At 40.5% G+C, this 22,130-nt stretch overlaps 1 protein-coding gene across 5 annotated transcripts in view; it reads right to left on the bottom strand.

The window, feature by feature from the left end:
* The window catches only part of Limch1 (LIM and calponin homology domains 1), a 307,901-nt gene that overhangs the window by 230,171 nt on the left and 55,600 nt on the right, over positions 1–22,130 (bottom strand). The window lies entirely within an intron of this gene.

A 22,130-nucleotide genomic window follows, 5' to 3' on the forward strand; every position in this document is an offset into this window, starting at 1 on the left:
AGCGGGGGGCTCAGTGCAATACAATCTAGATCAGAGGAAAAGTCAACCAATGGCTGAGGTATTTGATCCCCAAAAGAGAAACAGAACAAAATCATCCAGTATCAATGCCCTAAAGCTTATGAAGGCAGAGTAGCAGGTGAACCTTTGTGAACCTGCGGAGGCTCCCCAGCCCTGAAGTATGGAGGAAAAAGTGCAAAAGGATAGACAGGTAGAAATACTTGAATGTGTGTGTGGATTTTGAATACAAGTATTATATATATACATATATCTTTTATATATGTGTGCATATATATGTATGTATGTATGTATGTATACAAGTATTCTCTCTCCTCTCTCTATGTATATATAAGTATTTCTAAATAATAACTAGAAGGAAAAGAAGAACTTGTAGCTGGGCGCTGATGGCTCACACCTGTAATCATAGCTACTCAGATGGCTGAGATCTGAGGATCACCGTTCAAAGCCAGCCCAGGCAAGAAAGTCAGTGAGATTCTTATCTCCAATTAACCACCAGAAAACCAGAAGTGGTACTGTTGGCTCAAAGTGGTAGAGAGCACTAGTCTTGAGTAAGAAGAGCTCAGAGAGAATGCTCAAGCTCTGAGTTCAAGCCCTACAACTGAAGGGGGCAGGGGGCGGGGGGAGAACTTAGTAATAATGAGTTTGTTTATGCAATCTCCCTCCCCCACCTTAAACCACCTCCTAGCTCTTTTGCTTTTAGTTTATTTTTATAAGTGTTTAATGTAAAAATACTGTACAGCGGGGTTACAGTTACATGAGCAAGGTAATGAGTACATTTCCTATCAAGCATTGTTACCTCCTCCTTTGTTACAATGGGTCAACCTGTATCCCTATTTAAGCATTTTGTTTTTTCCCTTCCCTTCCCCAAATTAGAGAAGTGTATATACAAGATGCAGGGCACTGACATCAAATAGAGGAACATACAAAGAAACAAAAAAAAAATCACATGTTACATTATAAATACATTAGAAACGATAGCAAGAAAGAAAAAAACCACTTGTGTCCCTATCTTGGGGTTCATTTTGCTTTAGTTTATTTTTCAGACAGAATCTTTAGTGAACTTTGACAGGCCTGGCCTCTAACTGTTACACTCCCACATTTGCCTCCCAAGTAGCTGGGATTTAATCCACTATGCCCTGTGCAAACTCTTTTCTTATAATATCTCAGCTTCTATATACCCCTGAGTGAGAACCATGTACATAAAGTGAACCACCAAGTTCAGAATGCAGTCTATTCAGATACAGGATAAATACACTTGCTTTTTACTACTATCGATGTACTCCAAAATTTCTAAGTCCCTACAAGCCTTCTCTCAAAACACAGGCTTCATTCCATTTCATTTTTGTAACATTAACCTCAGCTCACTAGCCTCAGGAGGGTGACAACCAGCAGTTTGGAAATCACTGCTCTAGAGGTTAAGGATGTGAGACACACAAGGATTTATCTCAATCTGTTCTTCTCCATTGTTCTACATTTCCACAATCTACAATTAATCCACTCAACAAGAGGTTCCCTTCAGTTTAATATAATACGTGGCCATTAACATATGTTCCATATTATGAAAAACAGATTTATTTTTCAAAGCAGATGTGCAATTTCCAACCCTATTACTTTATTTTAAAAAAAATGGGGATTTGGTTTTTCTTGAAGATTCCATGAATCCCAGTCATCTAGTTTGGATTGACATCACTGTATTGCTAATAAAAACAGCATTGCGCTATCTGAGAATTGCCTTCACTGTTTGCAGATACACACAAGAATGTCGATCCTGTTAAAGCAGCAGCTATCAACACTTAACCCAACTCACCTGAGGTCCCTGTAACCTTCAGTGAAACCACAGGCTTCCCCTGAAGTGCAAGGAGTAAACCTAACTTGGGGATGTGTACCTGATGTTTCCATTATTGAGACAGATCCATCTTTAACGCACACACACACGCACACACACACGCACACACACACACACACACACACACACACACACACAAAAGCATTACTTATTTTTCTCTAGCAATAATTCAGTCTTGGAAGCTATTTCCTACTTATGTTATTATTGCTGTTGTGGTTGTGTATTTTGTTTTGTGACAAGGACCTTATTATGTAGATCAGGCTGGCCGGGAACTCTCCCTCTGGCAGCCTCAACCTCCCTAGTGCTGGGGAGTTCCAGGCATGAATTCCCAGGACTGGCAACCACTTCCTACTTTAAAGAAATTTTGCATGATCAAAGAATATATTAGTGAGGTTATCTTTATGTAAAGCATTAGCAATGAGTTTATGAGCCTATAGGCTCTTACTACTTTAATCATAAGCACATGGTTTCTTCTTTAGATTGTTGCTAATTGCCTAAGGGTTTGTGCTCTTGTCTTCCCACATTCACTTAGCACATCTCCATCATTCATCATTCCAGAGGGCTGCAGCATGTGTAGCACATATCTTAGCTAGTATGAAAATAAAGCAATCAGCATTTAGAACTCACTTCACAGGCTAAAGATATAGGTCAGTGGTAGAGTGATTGCATAATATGCGCTAGACCCGAGGTTTCCTCCCCAGCACTGAATAACCAATAAAGAAAAATAACTCAGCTGGGCACCAGTGGCTCACACCTGTAATCTTAGCTACTCAGGAGGCTGAGATCTGAGGATCCCAGTTCAAAGCCAGCCCAGGCAGGAAAGTCTGTGAAACTCTTATCTCCAATTAACCACCAGAAAACCGGAAATGGCGCCGTAGCTCAAGAGGTAGAGTGCTAGCCTTGAGCTGAAGAGTTGAGGAACAGCACTCAGGCCCAGAGTTCAAGGCCCACGACGGACCAAAAAAAAAAAAAAACTCACTTTCAGCCAAGCACCAATGGCTCACGCCTGTAATCCTTAACTACTCAGGAGGCTGAGATCTGAGGATGGCAGTTCAAAGCCAGCCCGGGCAGGACAATGTGCCAACCTCGAGAAAAGAAGCTAAAATATAGCCCCCAGTCCCTGAATTCAAGCATCAGTACTGACACAGATAAGATAAAATAAAGTAAAACAAAATGAACTAAATTTAAAACTTACTTTATTCCAAAAAGACCTTTGCTGTCTTCTGAATATTGATTTCTAAAAGTAATGGTTCTAAGCCAGATCATGGCAGCTCACCTCTGTAATCCCTGTTACTCATAAGGCTGAGACCTGAGGATCACAGTTCAAAACCAGCTGGGCAAGCAAGTCCCTGAGATTTTTATCTCCAATGAATCACCAAAATGCTAGAAGTGGAGCTATGGCTAAAGCAGTAGAGTACTAGTCTTGAGCAAAAAAAGCTCAAAGATAGCGCCCAAGCCCTGAGTTCAAGGCCAGGACAAACACACACACACACACACACACACACACACACACACACACACACACACACACACACACACACACACACACACACACACACACACACACACACACACACACACACACACACACACACAGAGTAAATGGGTCCATTAACAAGATATATTTTTCTCTTAAGATGACATTGTCAGACTATACAACTTGTAGGGCTGGGAGGGAAAAACTTGGGAGAGAGTGAGAGAAGGGGTGACATTATCCAAAAAGAAATTTACTCTTTATCTGACTTACGTAACTGTAAATTCTCTGTACATTACCTTTCTGATAATCTTTTTAAAAATATTAAATAAAGAAAAAAAAAGACATTGTCTTTGTTATTGGTGGATGATCTAGCCCATCCGTTCCAACACAGGTACAAAGGATCCTTATTAGACACAGAATACAATGGAAACAGGAATTCAAATTGAAATTCTCTCTACCTGCTGTGCTACCGCCATCCCTGTCCTCACCATGCCGCCAGGTGACCTCTGCTTCACACAAGCAATGCCCATGTTTTATTCTACCATATTCCAATGACACCTGTAGTTTGGAATTGTTCTCCTTATCTACAGTTTTGAATGCAGCTGATCAGCAGCCCTCAACCCCTGTGATAAGAAAGATCTGGGTTTTCAATCCTATTCCACTGGTCCTGAGGCCTGTTCTTGTGCCAGTACCAAGCTGTTTTGATTACTATGGCTTTGTAGTAGAGCTTGAAATTTGGTGTTGATATTCCTCCAGCACTGTTCTTTCTGTTGAGGATCGTTTTTGCTATTTGGGGTCTTTTATTGTTCCATATGAATTTTTGGATTGCCTCTTCTATTTCCTTGAAGAATGAGGTTAGAATATTGATAGGTATCACATGTTTTTTTCTTTCATGCGATTGTTTCTAACACATTTATAACATTATTTCTTTGTTGCTTTGTATGTCCCTCCCCCACGGTATAAGCCCCCCTGCTTTCACTGTATTTAATGTTGTTATAATTTGTGGAGGGGAAGGAAAAAAACAATCATTTAAATAGGGATACAGGTGGACCCATTGCAACAACAAGACATACAAATCGTTATGTCGAAAACGAACTTTACAACTTTGGGGCGGGGAGGAGGGCAGGTGGGGGGGGAAGGATGGGATGGGAAGGGGAAACAAAGGAGGAAGCTACAATGCTTGATAAGAAATGTACTCATTATCTTGGCCATGTAATTGTAACCCCTCTGTACAGTATTTTCACAATATATATATATATATATATATATATATATATATATATATATATATACTTAATTTCTGGGTTTATGTTGTTTCTTATATTGTATCAGAGAATCTTCTTGTGACACTGCTACTTTAAAATTAAAAACTTTTTTTCTGAAAAAAAAAAAAAAGATTTGTATAGCATGATTACTCGAGGTACTACAGCTCCAAACCATAAGCCTTTAAGAAAACTTCATTCAATTGTATTTGAAAGTTTAATTCTCTCCACATTCTCTAGGAATTTATTCACAGGGTAAAATAAAACCCACTTTAAGTTACTATATATTTATCTCTGCCACAAAGAGCCAAAGTCCTCCAAAGAGAACGTTTGTTTCACTGAACCATTTTGAGACAGCATCCGGGAAGGGGAAGGTACTGCCAAGACCAACAGATAGCGAAGCAAGATAGAAAGTTCAACAGCTCCTTCATCTCCACTGTGCACAGAAACTCTCATCTCAGGCCATCAGGGCAAAATTAATTTCCATTTTTAGGCTAACTAAATTCCATTTGCAAGTGTCATGGAAAGATACGGGTCAGTGGGCAAACAGACGGAAACTTCCACATACCTTTAATGCTTTATTTGAATACCTTACAGGAAGAATTAATTGTAACAATCCATTTTTTTTTACTGTTTTTCTTTTTAAAAAAACTAAAATACAAACAGTCCTTCACTTGTAATATTTTTTTTGGGGGGGGGTCCGGTCATGGGGCCTGAACTCTGGGCCTGAGCGCTGTCCCTCAGCTCTTCAGCTCAAGGCTAGCGCTCTACCACTTGAGCCACAGCGCCACTTTCCGGCTTTTTTCTTTTTGCTTATGTGGTGCTGGGGAATCGAGCCCAGGGCCTCATGCATGCAAGGCAAGCACTCTACCACTGAGCCACCTTCCCAGCCCCCACTTGTAATTTTTTATTGGCAAAAAAATATTTTTGAAGATGAAAATTCCACAGGGACCTCCAATGCTCCTTGCTTTGAAGGAGTATTGCAAAGTCTCGTATTCCACCTCACCGGGGCTTGAGAACACACAATGGCAGGCATCTACAGTTCACAGACAATCAGATGACTGCTCCTCAATCAACTGAGCCTTCCATGACTTTAATAAAGAATAGGGAATGGTTGAAGAACTTCATCATCAGTACACAGAGAGTACTGAGCAAGGCACTGGGCTGGAAGAAGTTGGCAGCATTGTCAGCAAATAAACCAGCTCCTTGACCTCAGTCTGTGGCCTGGTCATACAGAGACAGTGGACAGTTAGACTTCAGTAAAATATAGTCCATAAGAAGATTTCTTCCAATAAAGATTATATTCCCAACCACCACAGAAGGAGCCATTATCATAAAAAACAAATACGCATATCCCAATGCTGAGCAAGACTGAAAGTCCCACTTTTATAATGGCCAGTGCAGAGGACACAGCGGTCTCTCAGATGCCTCTCCTTGGGGCTGAGAGCACTTCCTGTTGTACTTGGCAAGGCTGGTGGAGTGTTAACTCTCAGGGTTTTGAAGGGAGGGACAGACTGCCATGTTATGTGGCCAGGCCAAGGCACCATTGAGCCTGCTCAACACCAACCAACTAGTTCCAGGTTCCATGACTTTCCCTTATGGTCAACATCCTGTGCAAATCCAGATTTCTTCTCACTTCTTAGTTAAACTACAATATTAGTTTGAAACTGTAATGAAACTCATACTATGTCTCTCCCAATAGAAAAAAATCCATACACACATCCACATACACACAGTCCAATGGGTGTGAAGAGATATCAAATATAGAATATTATGTGAAGACAATCTTCCAGAACTTAAACCAAATGACAATCAAATCTGGGGGAACAATTCAGATTCACAGAAACAGGAAGAGCTTCTCGATCTCTGAGCTGTCTCTGGAACATGCAGAAACTCTCTCCAGTCTTGCTGACAATAGTTGTCCAGATAGAAATGCCTGACCTGTTCAGGAATAGAGTTTACCCTGGCAGATGCAGCCTGTTTTGCCAAACTCCAGTCAGCTTGCATATTCGTTTAAGATGGACACATCCTTCAAGATAAAACAAGTTACATAGATGTTGAGCTGTTTACGCTTATAGTTCCCTACTCCAGGGCCTGGCTAATCCCTTTACATCTTTTGAACACTAGAGTCAGACTCCAAAGCACCTGATTCAAGAGTGTCATCCAAACAGCTTCCTTGGCTAATTGAGAACATTCTATTTTGTGTGGCAAGACAACTTTCCTTCCCCAGGTGTATGTCCGATGTTTTCAAACAAGTTTAGCCATTGCTTACAAATACTGTAAATTAACAGATCCTCCTTTCTCCTAGGAAATGATGCTTTTGGATCACATGGGAAGGTTTAAAAAAATACAGCTGCCCTCGTTTCCTGAAATCTGGAATGCTTTTACATGAAAGAAGAATGCTTTCATTGGATAATGATCCATCTGCATAAGAGCAAAGTCCATACTACTATTAAGTGTGTTTATCCATCAATTCATCTGCATAGTCCTTGATTTGCTTTAAATACTATAATCAAATGTCATTTAATTCGACATAGATTCAGGAAAATCAATTTAGAAGTCTCACAGGTGGTCTGAATTCACTGTTGGTCTCTCCAGAGGGAAAGAAAAAAAAACCAATATGAATTTTTTTCTCTTTACATCAGAGCATGAAACATAAAGCTTTTTATGAGAGAACTCACTAAAGTGAGACTTTTGCTTGCTAGCTTAAGTTTCCTTAAACAAATCTCTTAACTAGACACCCATGAAAAAACAACAGGACCTTTCCTTTGATTTAAAAAAAAAAATCTAGCATCAAACATTGGCAGGCAAAATTTAAGTCCCTTCCTGAATTGCTAAACAACAAAAGAAATCAGCAAACATATTTGCATGTTTCCTTTCCACTTAAATAGCAACTCTTTTCTTCAAACTAAAAAATTCTCCATTTTCCTTCAATTATTGTTTATCCTCTCTCAGATGATTGCCATATAATAATGTAATTACATGTAACAAAAATGGAGAGAGGAGAAATGGAAGATATGTCCGGCTTCAATGATTAAAATTCAATCTGTAATTATTTCCATGCTGTATCACTCTAGCACATATGCATTTGTGAAGAGCTGCATCTGGATTTCTGAATATAATCTTGTTGTCAACACACTCACCAAAATAAAAACAGAGAAAGTGTGTTTAGAAAATACAGGTGACTTCAACCACAATGGTGATCTATACAAAGTTCTCAACCATAACTGAAAGCAGTTAGAGGGGTTTGGGGTTATAAATTACTTCCTCCCTCACTGATTCGCTCCAGAAACACTTATTAGACTCGTATGTATGAAAGAGAATATGTTAAGCATTCATACTAAAGTGAATAAAACAGACACCATTTGTGTCTTTTGTGAATCATTCTTTTGGTGAATTATTCTGAGCCTGCTTTTTCAGTCTGCTTTTATTTTAAAATTAATGTCTAAGACAAAGAATCATTTCTCATATCTATCTATCTATCTATCTATCTATCTATCTATCTATCTATCTAATCTCCATGTTGCCATTAACCCAAAAGTTCTGAGTTAGAGAGATAAAGCAGCAAAAGTCCTAATTACTCACCATTCCCTTAGCAGATAGTATGAGAGTGCACACACGTGTACACACACACACACACACACACACACACACACAAAGATTTAAAACCAACAATATTTGTATATTATTAGCTTAGACTAGTACACCATAGAAGTGAAGTAAATATTTAATATTAATTTTTGAAAGGGCTTTCATTCTTCAGGAAGTCAAAATAAAACTCAAGGTAGGTGGGAGGGGTGGCTAGGACATAAAACTTTGCAATTTAAGTTCCTAAATGAAATTACTCAGAAACCAGCACTCTTGCTATCTGAAAATGCATTTTTAAAACATCTGTGTGAGATCTTGTTTCTAATTTGTTTTCCAAATCTTATGCATATTTTAGATACTGAGGGCTGGGAGGAAGAAAAATTCCAAATATTTAATACACACGGTACCCCTACCTCATTCTCCCTCATATTAAAAGCAAGGCACAATGTTATTTTTATCAAATAAATAAATAAGACAAATTTGAGTGAGTGAGAGAACTCAAATTTTTGTCTTTGTTTATAGAAACTCAAAACCAAGCCACAGAGACAAAATCAAACCAAAGGAATCAGAATACCAGTATTTTTATCTTAAGTTATTACTAAGTCAATTTTATGAATTAAGAAGTTGTTTTTTCTTACTTTTTCATTAAAGTAGAAGAAAGTTCCATTTTTCACTGATTCCCATAATCATTTAGGTGTGCATTTCCATAGTAAATTCATTTCAATTCAAGAGAACAGCTAATTAAGAATGCCTGGAGGGCTGGGAAGGTAGCTCTGTGGTACAGTGCTTGCCTTGCATGCATAAGGCTGGGGTTCAATTCCTCAGCACCACATAAGCAGAAAAAGCTAGATGTGGTGCTGTGGCTCAAGTGGTAGAGCACTAGCCTTGAGCTGAAGAGCTGAGGGACAGCGCCCAGGCCCAGAGTTCAGGCCCCATGACCAACACCCCCCTCCAAAAAAAAAAATGCCTGGAGTCCAGTGTCCTTAACTTGCCAAGGCCATGAAGTGCTGGTTAGAGGAGTCAAAGTCCTTCACACCTACACATGCAAACCTTCCCTACCATGAGACACCAGTAACATGGAGTTCTAAGAAAAATAATCTAAACCATGGAAGTCAAGACTTAAGACTAAACCTACTATACTGTCACAGGCACACTCAGCATCACCACCAAAACTCTGGAGAACTTCACTCATTTCTCCTATATCTACGCCACACTCAAGTGAGACTGCCATATCGCCAATGGTAGACAATCTTGGTTTTTGCTTTATCTTGTAAAACTTGAAATTCCAGAACACTATTTATACATCTTCAGACAGAGCGACTCGAATGGTAGCATATTGTGCCATTTTACCAATTCTGGCTCACGTAACAAATTGTTCTGCTAACACAGGCAGTTTTCACACTTCTGTCTCTCAGGTTTTATTCCTGAGGAAAATGCCAAAGTGGAAAATATTGCAAGGAGAAAGATGTCCCCTCCCCCCCAAAAATGCTGCCCTAATTAGATGCTAGGTTTTGGATTACTTATAATGTGAAATCACTACAAATGCTCTACCAAATCAGCTATTAATAAGCATGAAACAGTGTTTTCTAAGAATTGTTCATTATTTCTGTGTCTGGTGGTGTATGTGTTGTATATGTTGTTGTATATGTGTTCCTCCCTGCTCAATGCCTGTGTTAGAAACTTACTCCTCAAATTCATTATAGTAATGGTATTTGGAGATGGAGGCCAGGGGAGGTAATTGGAAATAGAACTCATCAGGGTGTAGCCACAGTGATGGGATTAGTGGCTTTATAAAAAGAGGAAGGAGGACCCATTTAGCATGCGTACTCTGTCTTACCACATGTTGCCCTCCAACACTTTATTCATACAGCATGAAGCCCCAAGAGATGCTCAGCAGATGCCAGCATCATGTTCTTGATTTCCCAACCTCCAGAACTGTACGCCCAATAAACTACTCTTTGTAATTACCTAGTCTAAAGTATATTGTTATAGATACAGAAAATAGATTAAGATCATTATAGAGGGCAAAATAATAAAACTAATACTAAAGTCCATTTTGTGGGGTTTTAAAAAATGTCTTCCTTTCCTCCAGCAGCCAACAACAATGCAGAGGGATACCAACTTCATCAGAAGGCCGCTAATGCTTGAACCGCCTGCTCTGCAGGGCAGTCTTCAGTAAGTTAGCAGAACCAGCTGCCAACTCAATTACTGAGAATGTCTGGAGTAACTTCTGCCAGGATTAGTGTTCTGATACCTGCACTCCTCTCCCATGTAAATTTTGTTGTAGACATTAGAAATGTCTACAGCGTTTCTCCTGCAATGTGGGCCTATCTAACTTGAGACCAACAAAACGGGGTGCACTGAATCACAGCACAACCTGCTGGAACTCAGGTTTGTCTTAGGGAGAATTTTTAAACACCAAGTTATGTGCCAACCAGAAAAAAGGGGGTGGGGACACTCTTCCACATATTTGGTTCCTAGCCTTTCAACTTTACTCCCAGTGTGACATATGCTTCCCAGCCCCTTTCACTAAAGCAGAACTAAGGGGGTGGAGGAAAACAAATTACTCCTTCGGCCATAGAAGTTTGAAGTGTTCTGCAAAAAAAGCACAAACCTAGGAGTCAGGCAGACTCAGGTCTGAGTCCTTGTTGTATCATCCACCTATATGACCTGCACAAATTAATCCCACTGAGCCTCCATCCACTCATCCAAGCAGAGGAGGAGGAAGTGGGCTAGATCTATTAGTGAGCAGCTATGGCCCCACATGAAGAACTGGGCAGTCATAATATTTGTGCAACACAAGGGTCAATGACACACTTGAGTGTGTTTTAGATGTGGTCTATTCCCCAGCCCTGGGAATTCAACAATAGCTATGTTGAGTTGCAGCTATCCTTCCATAAAACAGAGTGAACCTGCAACCTTCTTGGGTCCAGATAGAACTTATTTTGACAACAGATTCATCACACACACTGGACATAGATATGATCATCCTGGGTTCGCAGACTTAACCCATGTGTGACAATTTACTCTGGGTCAGTGTGAAAGCAACACCTTCTCATCTTCATTCAACAATAGCTGAAGATCCAAAATGACTTTCCCTAGGCTGCTTTAATGACTTAGAGTCAGACACATGGACAGTGTCTGGGAACCAGAGGCAAACATTTGAGTTTCTGTGCAAAATAGAGGAAAACACATCGATAACTTCAATGACCATTTCAGCCACCCTGTAAGTGAAAAGCAAAAGGCTCTTTGCCTGGATTGTAAAGCCTACTTAGCAGACCCAGAGCACAGGATCTGGCAAAAGCAGAGAGCAAATACCAGCTGTCCTTTCATGCTTCCTATGCTATTTTTGCCTATTAAAAAAAAATCATGCTTTCATTCTTTCCGTCTTCATTTAATTCCATTACAGAGTTTCCTCTCTATTTGTTATTATAAACGCCAGCTGGGTGGGAGTCTGATGAGATGTCAGGGACACTATTCACGCTGGTTGGGACATTTTTTTCACCCGCAATCTGTGAGACAATCAGCAACAGTCCTCCAGGGACTGGTGGCCCCCTCGCACCAGGGCTAAGTTCCCCATCAGTCAGCAAGCTCCAACCCTGGCTCCTTGCATACTTCTGGCTCCTGTTTCACTAGTGGAGGGAGAGGTCACCTGGGTCACACAGAGCCTTACAAGGTTTCGAGGCAGAAGAATAGTTGTTCTGTGCTCCTTCCTTACATCAGAGCACCACTGTCTAGACATGCAAAGATATTTTTCATGAGCACAAATAGGTTGGGTTGGGTTTTTTTTTTCCAAGTAAGAAAAAGATTTACTTTTATTTTAAAGCATGCACACAGTGACAGGAGCTCTTCTGGAAATCCTCTCGATGAGACTTTTGTATCCAGCTCACATTCAGGAATAACAGAATATCACCAAAGAGTTATAAGTGCCATGGTAGTGTGTGACATATTTCCAAGAGGATCCAGATGGCTTCATTTTTAGATTAGAGGATTCAGCTTTCAAATACAAAAGACCAGTTAGAAACTGTGTGTTTTCGTGTTGGTTTTCCACTTTCTAAGATCACTCGTTAAAGGACCCTTTTCCTCACACTTCTCATAGATACACCAAGATTGAGCAAACCTTGGTTTGTGGTTCCAACAAGGACCACATACATTATTAAACTACCATGGATAGAACCAGCACTGATTTAGAAATGGCAGAGCTCTGTTTCCAGCTCTGGCAGGGTCTCTGTGTGGATTGCCTTGGTGCAATTATTTTCATGATTTGACATGCCACCTCTACAATCCTGATGATAAAATGGCAAAGCTGTTTGCTTGGAACTTGTGCTACAAATAGCACAGTGGCAATGTTAGGCAAAAAAAAAAAATCTCAGAATTAACTGGCTCCCAAAGCTTAGTCTTAATCCAAGCTGTTCCCAACATATGGACATTATTTGGAGTGACCCAGACTTATGAGCAGGCCCTGGTGAGCCTTCTAACCCAGTCATCCAGCAGGGTTTATCTCCCTGCCCTATCAGAAAAGCTCCAGGAGCAGTACACAGAAGGGGGCCTGTCACTCTCCCTTGAGACAAATATTTAGGAGTGCCATCTCTGTACAGATGAGACTTGCAACCAGAAAACAACCCCAGCATCCAGGCATCTACACAGGGGTAAAAAGATCAAAGGCTCAGGCCATCACCACCACCTCCAAAGACAGGACAAGGAGTCGTAGCCTCCTCATTTACAACCTAGATGTACTTTTTTTTACTAGAAACACAAAGTTTAAAGAGATGTTGTCATAGCTCTATAAACTTTATTAGAACTCTACTCTATCAAAAGCTATAAATGAAATAAAAAACCGGGTCTTACCTCTTGAACTGTGCAGCAAACAGGCCATACTGGAGATTTCTTAGGGAGTCAATTAAAGTCTCAAAATGAGGATGGTGCGGATAAGGGGCACTGGCTTGTATATTTGTTCTAGGACACATCATGTCAAGAAGTTGCTCTGATGCAGGACTTTGAAGATTGGATTTTTGAGATCTTAAAGGCTTATAGACTCCAATTTTATTAGACTACCCTCTTGTATGATGTCCCCAGAGAGGGACTGTATAGCTCTAATCTGGGCTCAATCATTAACCACTCAATCCAACCAAGTTAGTGAACTTCACTCTCTACCCCTCAATGTTCTTATTCATCAAAAAGAGAGAGATCATATCTTACAAGGCGAATGAAGGGAACGAATTCCAGCTTTACTTCTGCACTTAGATAAGCAAAAAAAAAAATTATAGTTGCAAAGGTTTCTAAGAGATTTTGGCTTAGAGCATTGCAAGGTGAGTGTATTAATTTTCTACTGCTGCTGTAGCAAGTTACCACATTAATTTTAGTGGCTTAAAACAATAGATTTATTCTGTTAAAGTTCTGGAGGACACAGTCCAACGTGCAGCTCGTGTTGGTCTTATATTCCTTTTGGATGCTATTGGGAACTTTCTCTCCCTTTCCCAGATCCTACAGGACGTCTGCTTTCCTTACCTTGTACTTCTTCACCCATCTTTTTTAATGTGCATCACTCCAGCCATTGGTCCCATCATCATGCCTCCTGTATCTGCTGCTGATGACCTTTCTCCCTTTTTTAAAGAACCTTGCAATTACATTAGACACACTCAGATAATCCAGCATAATCTCCCTACCTTAAAATCCTCAACCTAAACCACTTTGCCAAGTCCCCTGCTGTTTAAAACAACACAGAGGTTCTGAACATGAGGTCGTGAACATACTCAAGGGAGTTGCTGTGTAGACTATCAGATGAGAGAAGACATATTAGTAGACAAATCTGACAAGTATTTCATCAAATGCAATAAATGAAATGATTTGTGTAGGCTCTGACTTTTTAGCCATCATACTCATTAGCTCAGACTTTCATTCATCTCTTATGTTGGAGACAGTGGCCACGTATGATGTGACAAGGGTACATCTCCATTACTATGGTACTAGAGGAAGCAGAGAATACCAATCAGATGGTACCTTCTGGTTCTGACTGCCCTCTACTGCAAAATGGCTACTCTGAGCAACTACTCAGCCGTGTGACCATGGAGGAGAGATGGACCAGATCTCTCGCCCTGGCTACCCACTCCACGGGCAGCAGCTGCTGCTGTCCACAATGGTTGTCATGGCCTTGGGATACCACAACACTCTCTGGGTCTTTCCCTCTAGCTAGTCCTAACCAAAGCCTATTTGCCTCATAACTCAGTGAGCTGCTGAGTCCTGCAGGTGAAGTAACTCAAAAAAATCTGGCTTCTCTGCTCACACAGTTGCTGAGGACGCACTGTGAACGTACCTGGCATTTCCCTCCAGCTGACCTCAACGTTTGTCCTCTCACACTGCTAGGCACCCATCAAAACTAGCATGAAATCACTCCAGACAACAATACATTTAGTGGGGTACCATTTGCCCTTTTTCTGACATTTCCATCAATCTCTGCCTTTAGTACCTGACTAATTTTGGCCATCAGGTCCTTCCCTCCCTTTAGGCTCTGGACACTCTACCCAACCAGAAGCGGAGTAAATGCCGGGCTCCTGTGGTAATGGAGAAGACTGGCAGCTCCAGCTTTGTCTCTCTAGGAAGCTCAATTACCTGCCATCACCATGGCCAGGGAGCCCAAACTAGCCAGCTAGAGAATCTGTGTGGAGAAGCCCTAAGGTGCCAGACATAGGAGTATGAATTCTCATACCTTCGATCCCAGTCCAACACCAGATGAATACAACCATCATGAAGCAGAACTGCCAGGAAGAGAAAGCAAATCATGGAATCTTAAGAAACAATAACTTGTAAGCATTTTTAAGCCATTAAATTTAGAGTGATTTATTGTGTAGCAATCAGGAAATCAGGAATCAGGATAAAGGAATCAGGAAAACAAAAACAAAGATAAAAATGTACCTACAAATGGAAAAACTTGGAAAAAATTATATTAAGTGAAGTAAGCCAGGCCCAAAGAAACATAGGTCCCATGGTTTCCCTTATTTGTAATATCTAGTATATGTATGAGTCAAGCAGAAAAGGTCAGATAATGTGATGTCAGGAAAATGAACCCTTAGATGTGTATTTTAATGTTTTTTTTCTTTCATGCATGTGTTTCTAATGCATTTATAAGATTATCTCTTTGTTGCTTTGTATATCCCTCCCCCACAGTATAACCCCTGCTTTCACTATATTTGATGTCAGTATAACTTGTGGAGGAGATGGGGAAAAACCAGTTGTTTAAGGATACAGGTGGACCTGTTGCAACAATGAGAAGTACAAGTTGTCATGTCCAAAACAAGCTTTACAACGTCGGTGTGGGGGGGGGGGAGGAAGGGGGGGAAGGAGGATTGAGATTGGGGGGGGAGAGGGGAAGCTGGGAAGGGATGTGAAGGGTAAACAAAGGAGGAGGCTGCAATGCTTGGTAAGAAATGTACACATTATCCTGCCCACTTAATTGTAACTCCTCTGTACAGTATGTTCACAAATAAAATTAAATTAAATTAAAAAAAATGTACCTACACATAATAGATCCCAAAATGCAATCATGGCAGTAACACATTTACAAAGCGATCCAAATGCACTAAGCTACCATTTCACTACAATGCCCATTTCTTTGCAAGGATTTTGCTGGGCTTTGTTTTTGTAGCTAAATGCATTCGCTCATTTAATTCATCTGTAGCCAAAGAACTACTTATGCTACATTTTTTTTTCTTCCCCAATTAGCATGCAGAGATTTCCCTCAAGGTTAAGAGAATGTGATATGCAAAGTCACTGCACCACTGTCCTGAATAACAAACTGAAGTCTTCAGTGAGAAAATTCCTCAAGAATGCAAAGAACATAATGCCAATTGTGAAGTGAGAAATTCCAGGGCATTAACCCTTGGAGAGATAAAGTCTTGTTCTGTTTTATTGGAGATTGATCAAAAGAACCATGAAATGAGATTAGAACATTCCAGCCATATATGCACCAGACTCTACTATATATATGTACATATATATATATATATATATATATACAGATATGAACTTGATTCTCCCATGTCCTGTATTTTAGCCACCAAGTTTTAAGAAAGGAAGCATCAATATTACTTAAGAGTGGTATCCAGCTGAGCAAGCTTATTACTTAATATGGAAAGAGGCATGATGGATGAATGTAGACATAATATGTGAACAAGGAACTAGGAAAATTGAGGGGATGGATGGCAGTTGAGAGAGATGATGGAGAACGATGAAAGAGTGGCATTATCCAGATGAACTGCATTCACAAACTGACCTGTTAAGTTGAGACTCTTACAATTACTAAAAGATAATTTTAAAAATTAATTGAAAATTTTTCATTGAAAACTAAACCAAAAAATCCCAACCTATAGCTGTCACCTAGACTTGATGTTTACTTTTGGAAATGTTTTCAAATGGGAAAGTAACATCAAAGTCATTCCCAAATAATATTCCAAACCAGGACAAACTGCTGGACCTACTTAACAAGTCAATTTATTTAAAAGTTGTTAGAGGTAAGAAAAATGACACACTTATTCAAACAAGGATATATGTACTATTTGTTTTCCTAGTTTCTGTATGTACATTATAGCTTCTCCTTATTAAACTCCATGAGGGATCACATGTACATAAAATCTGAAGTAACAAATGGAGAGTTACACAAAGGCCAAGCTTCCAGGCCCCTAAAACATCCATCAGGAAGAAAGAGCAGCAATATACTTGTGTTTTAAAGTCACCATGATGAGTTTAGACTGTATAAAAAGCCAACAATGCACCCTGTTATTTTTAATTGCCCCAGTTAAGCCACTCAGGCACAGTCTTCACCCAGCATTCAGCAGTCAGAAATTTTTTTGTTGTTTGTTTTGTCAGTCTTGGGGCTTGAACTCTGGCCCTGGGTGCTGTCCCTGAGCTCTTCCGCTCCAGGCAAGTGCTCTACCACTTGAGCCACAGCACCACTTCTGGTTTTCTGGTGGTTTATTGGAGATAAGACTCTCACAGACTTTCCTGCCTGGGCTGGCTTTGAACCACCATCCTCAGATCTCAGCCTCCTGAGTAGCTAGGATTACAGGCACCCAGCCCAACCTCTGGATTTTAAATTCCCCCTTGCCTAACCCCGTTGAGCCTAGTAAGGGGGAAGAAATCAAACTATTGTGAAATAAAAGTGTCCTGGATTCCAATTTTGAAATGAGCCCTTCCTAAGTATGTTGTCTTGGGTGTAACACTTAACTTGCTAGCCTAAGTTGCTGCATCTTGAATACACAAATAATAATTGTAGCTAATAAAAATGTAAAGTAAAAAATACTAATGGTAGTTACCATATAGGGTTGAAGGAAGGTGAACCGATTTCATATGAAAAGTAAGAACTTCAGTTAGGAACTAGGCACACATTAGTTGCTTTGGTTTGGATCTTAAATGTCTCCCTTCAGGTTTCATCCCCAAAGCACTTTTTGGAGGTGGTGGAACTTTTTGAGAAGTGAAACCTTATGGGAAGTCATTAAGACTATGTCCCTGGAGATGGGGGTGGGGACGGGCAGGGAGCATTTCTTTCTCTTTTTCTCCCTGGCTGGTGATGTAAATGAGTTCTCTCTGCCACCCAAGCCCGTCATGGTGTACCCTTCACTCCACACCCAAAGCAGCATGGCCAGCTGATCACAGACTGGACTCTCTAACACTGTGAGCCAAACTCAATCCTTTCTCTCCAATATGTTCATTATCTTGGGTCATTTTTATAGCAGTGAGAAGTTTACTAACATAGTTATTCAATTAGTGTTAGTTGTTACTATTAGAATTACTAAGAGGGTTTTTTTGGTGGTTGTTTTTTGGTAGAATTGACATCAATTTCCTTGCTCTTCACTACTCTGAAGGTGACCATTTAAATCTCTTAAGAATGTGGGAAAGGTTTACGACTCATTCTTGACAGATGACAGCATATAAGGAATCAATAAAATGGTACATGAAAAGAATAATGACTACAGGAGAAAACATACACAGGGCATAATTCAATAAGATATCTGCTAAGTCATCTGTGATTGTGGCTCCAAGAGAATTTACAATGACTTCTTGAGTGTTGGCAAGTGACTGTAAAAACCAATGCCTTTCCCCTCCTTGACTCATTCCCTTGGGACAAAATGTGACGAAGTCTTCTAAAAGCCAGTAAGCATTATGCCAACAGGAACTATGATTGGATCCTTATTGCACAACAGACACAGTGGCATTTAATATGCGTCATATACTTAACTTTCACAACAAGCTTTGACATAGTTCTTACATTCTTCATTTGACTGAGAACGAGAGTGAGACTTAAAGAGATGGAGCAACCTGTCCCAGATCCTACAGGTAATAAGGCTAGCTAACATTCTAACACATGGATAGATCCCTGAATGTCTTCCCACTGAGCAGAGAAAGATGATATGTTACAAAGCTTTCCCCTGAATTTTGAAAGGAAGAACAGGAAATGGATTACATAATCATTTTTCATTCCATGTCTAGACTCTAGGAAACAACCCATAACCTACCAGGAAACAAACAAGGAACATGGGGCATGAATCCTGCACAGAAACTGCTTTAGGAAAGAGTATAGAAATAATCTGAGCAGCTGTGTTCTAGAAGATCAGCCCTAACCTCACACAGATAGTTAAATGACAAACTTGCATGGGTGTTGGGTAGAATTGCTGCACTTTTCATTATGAAGCCATAATGCTGGTTTCATTCCAATTTCAGCACTGAAAGAAAGGGGTAAAAAAGAAAAAGGGGAAAAAAACAAACTAACTTTCAATGGAATTCTAAGCCAGCGTATAATAAAGAAGTTTTTCTCTTCAGGCACATTCAATTTTGAGACATCTAACACATGGCAAAAACATGAAAATGCTGTGTTTCACATATAAGGAAAACCATTTTAAGATTATTTAAAAGTTATTTATAACTTTTGGGAACTAATTTTTAAAAAATGAGAGAGTAGGATGATATTGGAGACAGCCTCATTCTTTTAAAATATAGAGATGGGTTTTGTTTTTATTTTGTATTTTGAGCAATAGGTTTTGAACTCAGAGCCTACTTGCCAGGCAGAAACTTTACCATTTGAGCCATGCTCCTAGTCCTTTTTGTTTTAGATCTTTTTCAGCTAGGGTCTTCTGTTTTTGCCAAATGAGCGTTAGACTGTGATCCTCCTGTTTATGCTTCCCCAGTAGCTAAGATGACAGGCACATCTCACCAGACTGAGCTTTTTGTTGGCTGAGATGAGGGTCCTGTGAATTCTTTTACTTGGCTGGTTCAAGCTATGATCCTCTGGCTCTCTCAGCCTCCTCTTTAGCTGGGATCATAGGCCTGAGCAACCGTGCCCAGGTAGCGGTGGATATTAAGCCAGTTTAGCTTCTTCATCACTACATTTCTGCAATTCCTAAGGCTATTTCCAAAGACGTCTAGAGTAGACATTTATTTCTGTTCATCAAATACTTGCAATTTTCCTCCTTCCACAAACATGATGTGGTTGTGGTTCCGGGCCCACTGAAAGTTAGACATGACCCTCTGAATGCCCTGATGTGTCCTTCATTGACTAACGAGTGAATGTGAGCAAGCAGTGATGTTACTTCTAGGTCAAATCCCACAAGATGTGACGTCTCATTCACCATATTGCCTCTCCTTCATTTCACCATGGTAACTGGCAAAATCCCAGATAGGGAAGATGTGTCAACCAGAATCGATGAATGAGGTCCAAGGGGACACCAACCTTCAATAGATAAGCAGTAGAGACAATTTAAAAAAATCTTTTTTTTGTTTTAAACAGCTAAGAATTGAATAGTTCATTATTGTACATCCTAGTCCATATTGACTGTTTTAGAAACACTAACTAAAATCTTAAAATCAAGAGGGACTGAGTGCAGTAGCACATACCTGTACTCAGGACATAGACATTAGAAGAATCATGCTTCAAGGCCAATCCAGGCAAAAAAGTTAATAAAAACGCCAATAAATAAGGTATGGTGATGTATACCTGTAATCCTAGTAAAACAGGAGGTACAGGTAGGAGGATTGCAGTCATAGGCCAGTCCCAGGCAAAAACTCAAGAACCTATTCAAGGGCTAAGAATGTGACTTAGTGGTAGTGCATGCCTAACATGCATGAAGCCATGGGTTCCATTTCTAAGTACCACATACGCAGACAAAGCTGGAAGTGGCGCTGTGGCTCAATTGATAGAATGCTAGCCTTGAGCAAAAGAAGTTCAGGGACAGTGCCCAGGCTGTGAGTTCAAGCCCAGGACTGGCAAAAAAAAAAAAAAAGAACCTATTCAAAAATACATATATCAAGCAAAAAGAGCTAGAGTGTTAGAGTGCCTGCCTAGTAAACACAAATCCCTAAGTTCAAACCAAGAAGGGAGGAAGGGAGGGAGGAAGAGAGGGAGGAAGAGAGGGAGGGTAGGACGGAGGGAGGGAGGGAGGGAGAAAGGAAGGAAGGAAGGAAGGAAGGAAGGAAGGAAGGAAGGAAGGAAGGAAGGAAGGAAGGAAGGAAGGAAGGGGGAGGGAGAGGGAGGGAGGGGGATAGGGATGGAGGAAGAAAGAAAAAAAAAAGAAGGAAAAAACCTTGAAAATTATAGCTGCAATGACCACTTTCTTCATCATAACACTTTAGGGGTTAAACCCAAGAATACCATGCTTACCAAAGCCAGACACAAATACTAACGCAACCAAGCAGAATGTTTGTTTGAATAGCACCATGCTGCCAGACACCACTGGTGTCAGCATCACCTCTCAAAGACATAAAATCTGCAGAGAACAGTCTGTTCACATACCCTATGCCAGAATAATAAGTATCTCCTTAGAAATGAGGGCTCTTGACTCAATGGCTCAACACAGGCAAATATATTCTCAAGTAAACCAAGGGTCACAGCACTAGAAACACCCTCAAAAACAAAACAAGGGGCTAGGAAGGTGGCTCAGTGGTAGAGTGCTTGCCTTGCATGCATGAGGCCCTGGGTTCAATTCCTTAGCACCACATAAGCAGAAAAAGCCAGAAGTGGTGCTGTGGCTCAAGTGGTAGAGTGCTAGCCTTGAGCTGAAGCGCTAAGGGACAGCGCCCAGGCCAGAGATCAGGCCCCACGACCAGACAAAAAAAAAAAAAAAAAAGACAAAAAAAAATGAATGCTGACTCTGGGATAAGGATAGTTAAAAGAGCCCAAGGGGAAAATAAGAACAGTAGAGCAAACCAAAACATAAACGCATACACTCAAGAACTAGTGCACAGATGGCCTACAATACTCCAACTATGCTACTAAGTGGGGCAGGAAGAGCCAACAGCCATTTCCGCACTCTCCCTCCACTGGTGTTCATCTCATAGAGGATCTGCACCTGCAATGGATGTGGCTGCATCCCACATCCTCCCTTCCCAAGTAGAGAATCACTGCCAACAATGAAGCCCTCTGACATGCAACTTCAAGTGGAACCAAATGCGTGAGCAAGAAAAGGAAGACAAATGAGAAAACCTTCTCAGGAAGCCATGAGCAACTGCCTCATTGCTTACTTTTGCTCAGGAAATGACCCAGATAGGGTGTGAATTCTACCATTGATCCTCAGTCCTATCTGAACTACAGTGTGACTTCTGCTCCAGCATTCCATGGCTTTTTGGAGCTGGAACTCACCCCCAAGAATACTGAGCCAACCAGCTGTCACCTTTCACTACTGGGAGGTTAAATGGCTGGCCTAAAGTCACATATCTGAATAGTTACCGGGCACCTAAAACCTCAAGTGGGCAAATTCACCTTCTGATCCCCAACCTGCTTCCTTTTCTCTGCCTCTCCCCTTCTCTGTTTCCTTTCACTATCACCACTAATTACTTCTGCTCACTTGGAATCAGCCCCCTCCCAAGGACTTCTTGACCTTAACCTCTTGTTTCTTTCTCATTTATTTAACAAACAGTTTCTAGGTGGATTAGAAATCTGAACTTGTTTGACCAC

This window comes from Dipodomys merriami, unplaced genomic scaffold (assembly GCF_024711535.1).
Source record: "Dipodomys merriami isolate MVZ:Mamm:240054 unplaced genomic scaffold, mDipMer1.0.p SCAF_9, whole genome shotgun sequence".
Classification (NCBI taxonomy): domain Eukaryota; kingdom Metazoa; phylum Chordata; class Mammalia; order Rodentia; family Heteromyidae; genus Dipodomys; species Dipodomys merriami.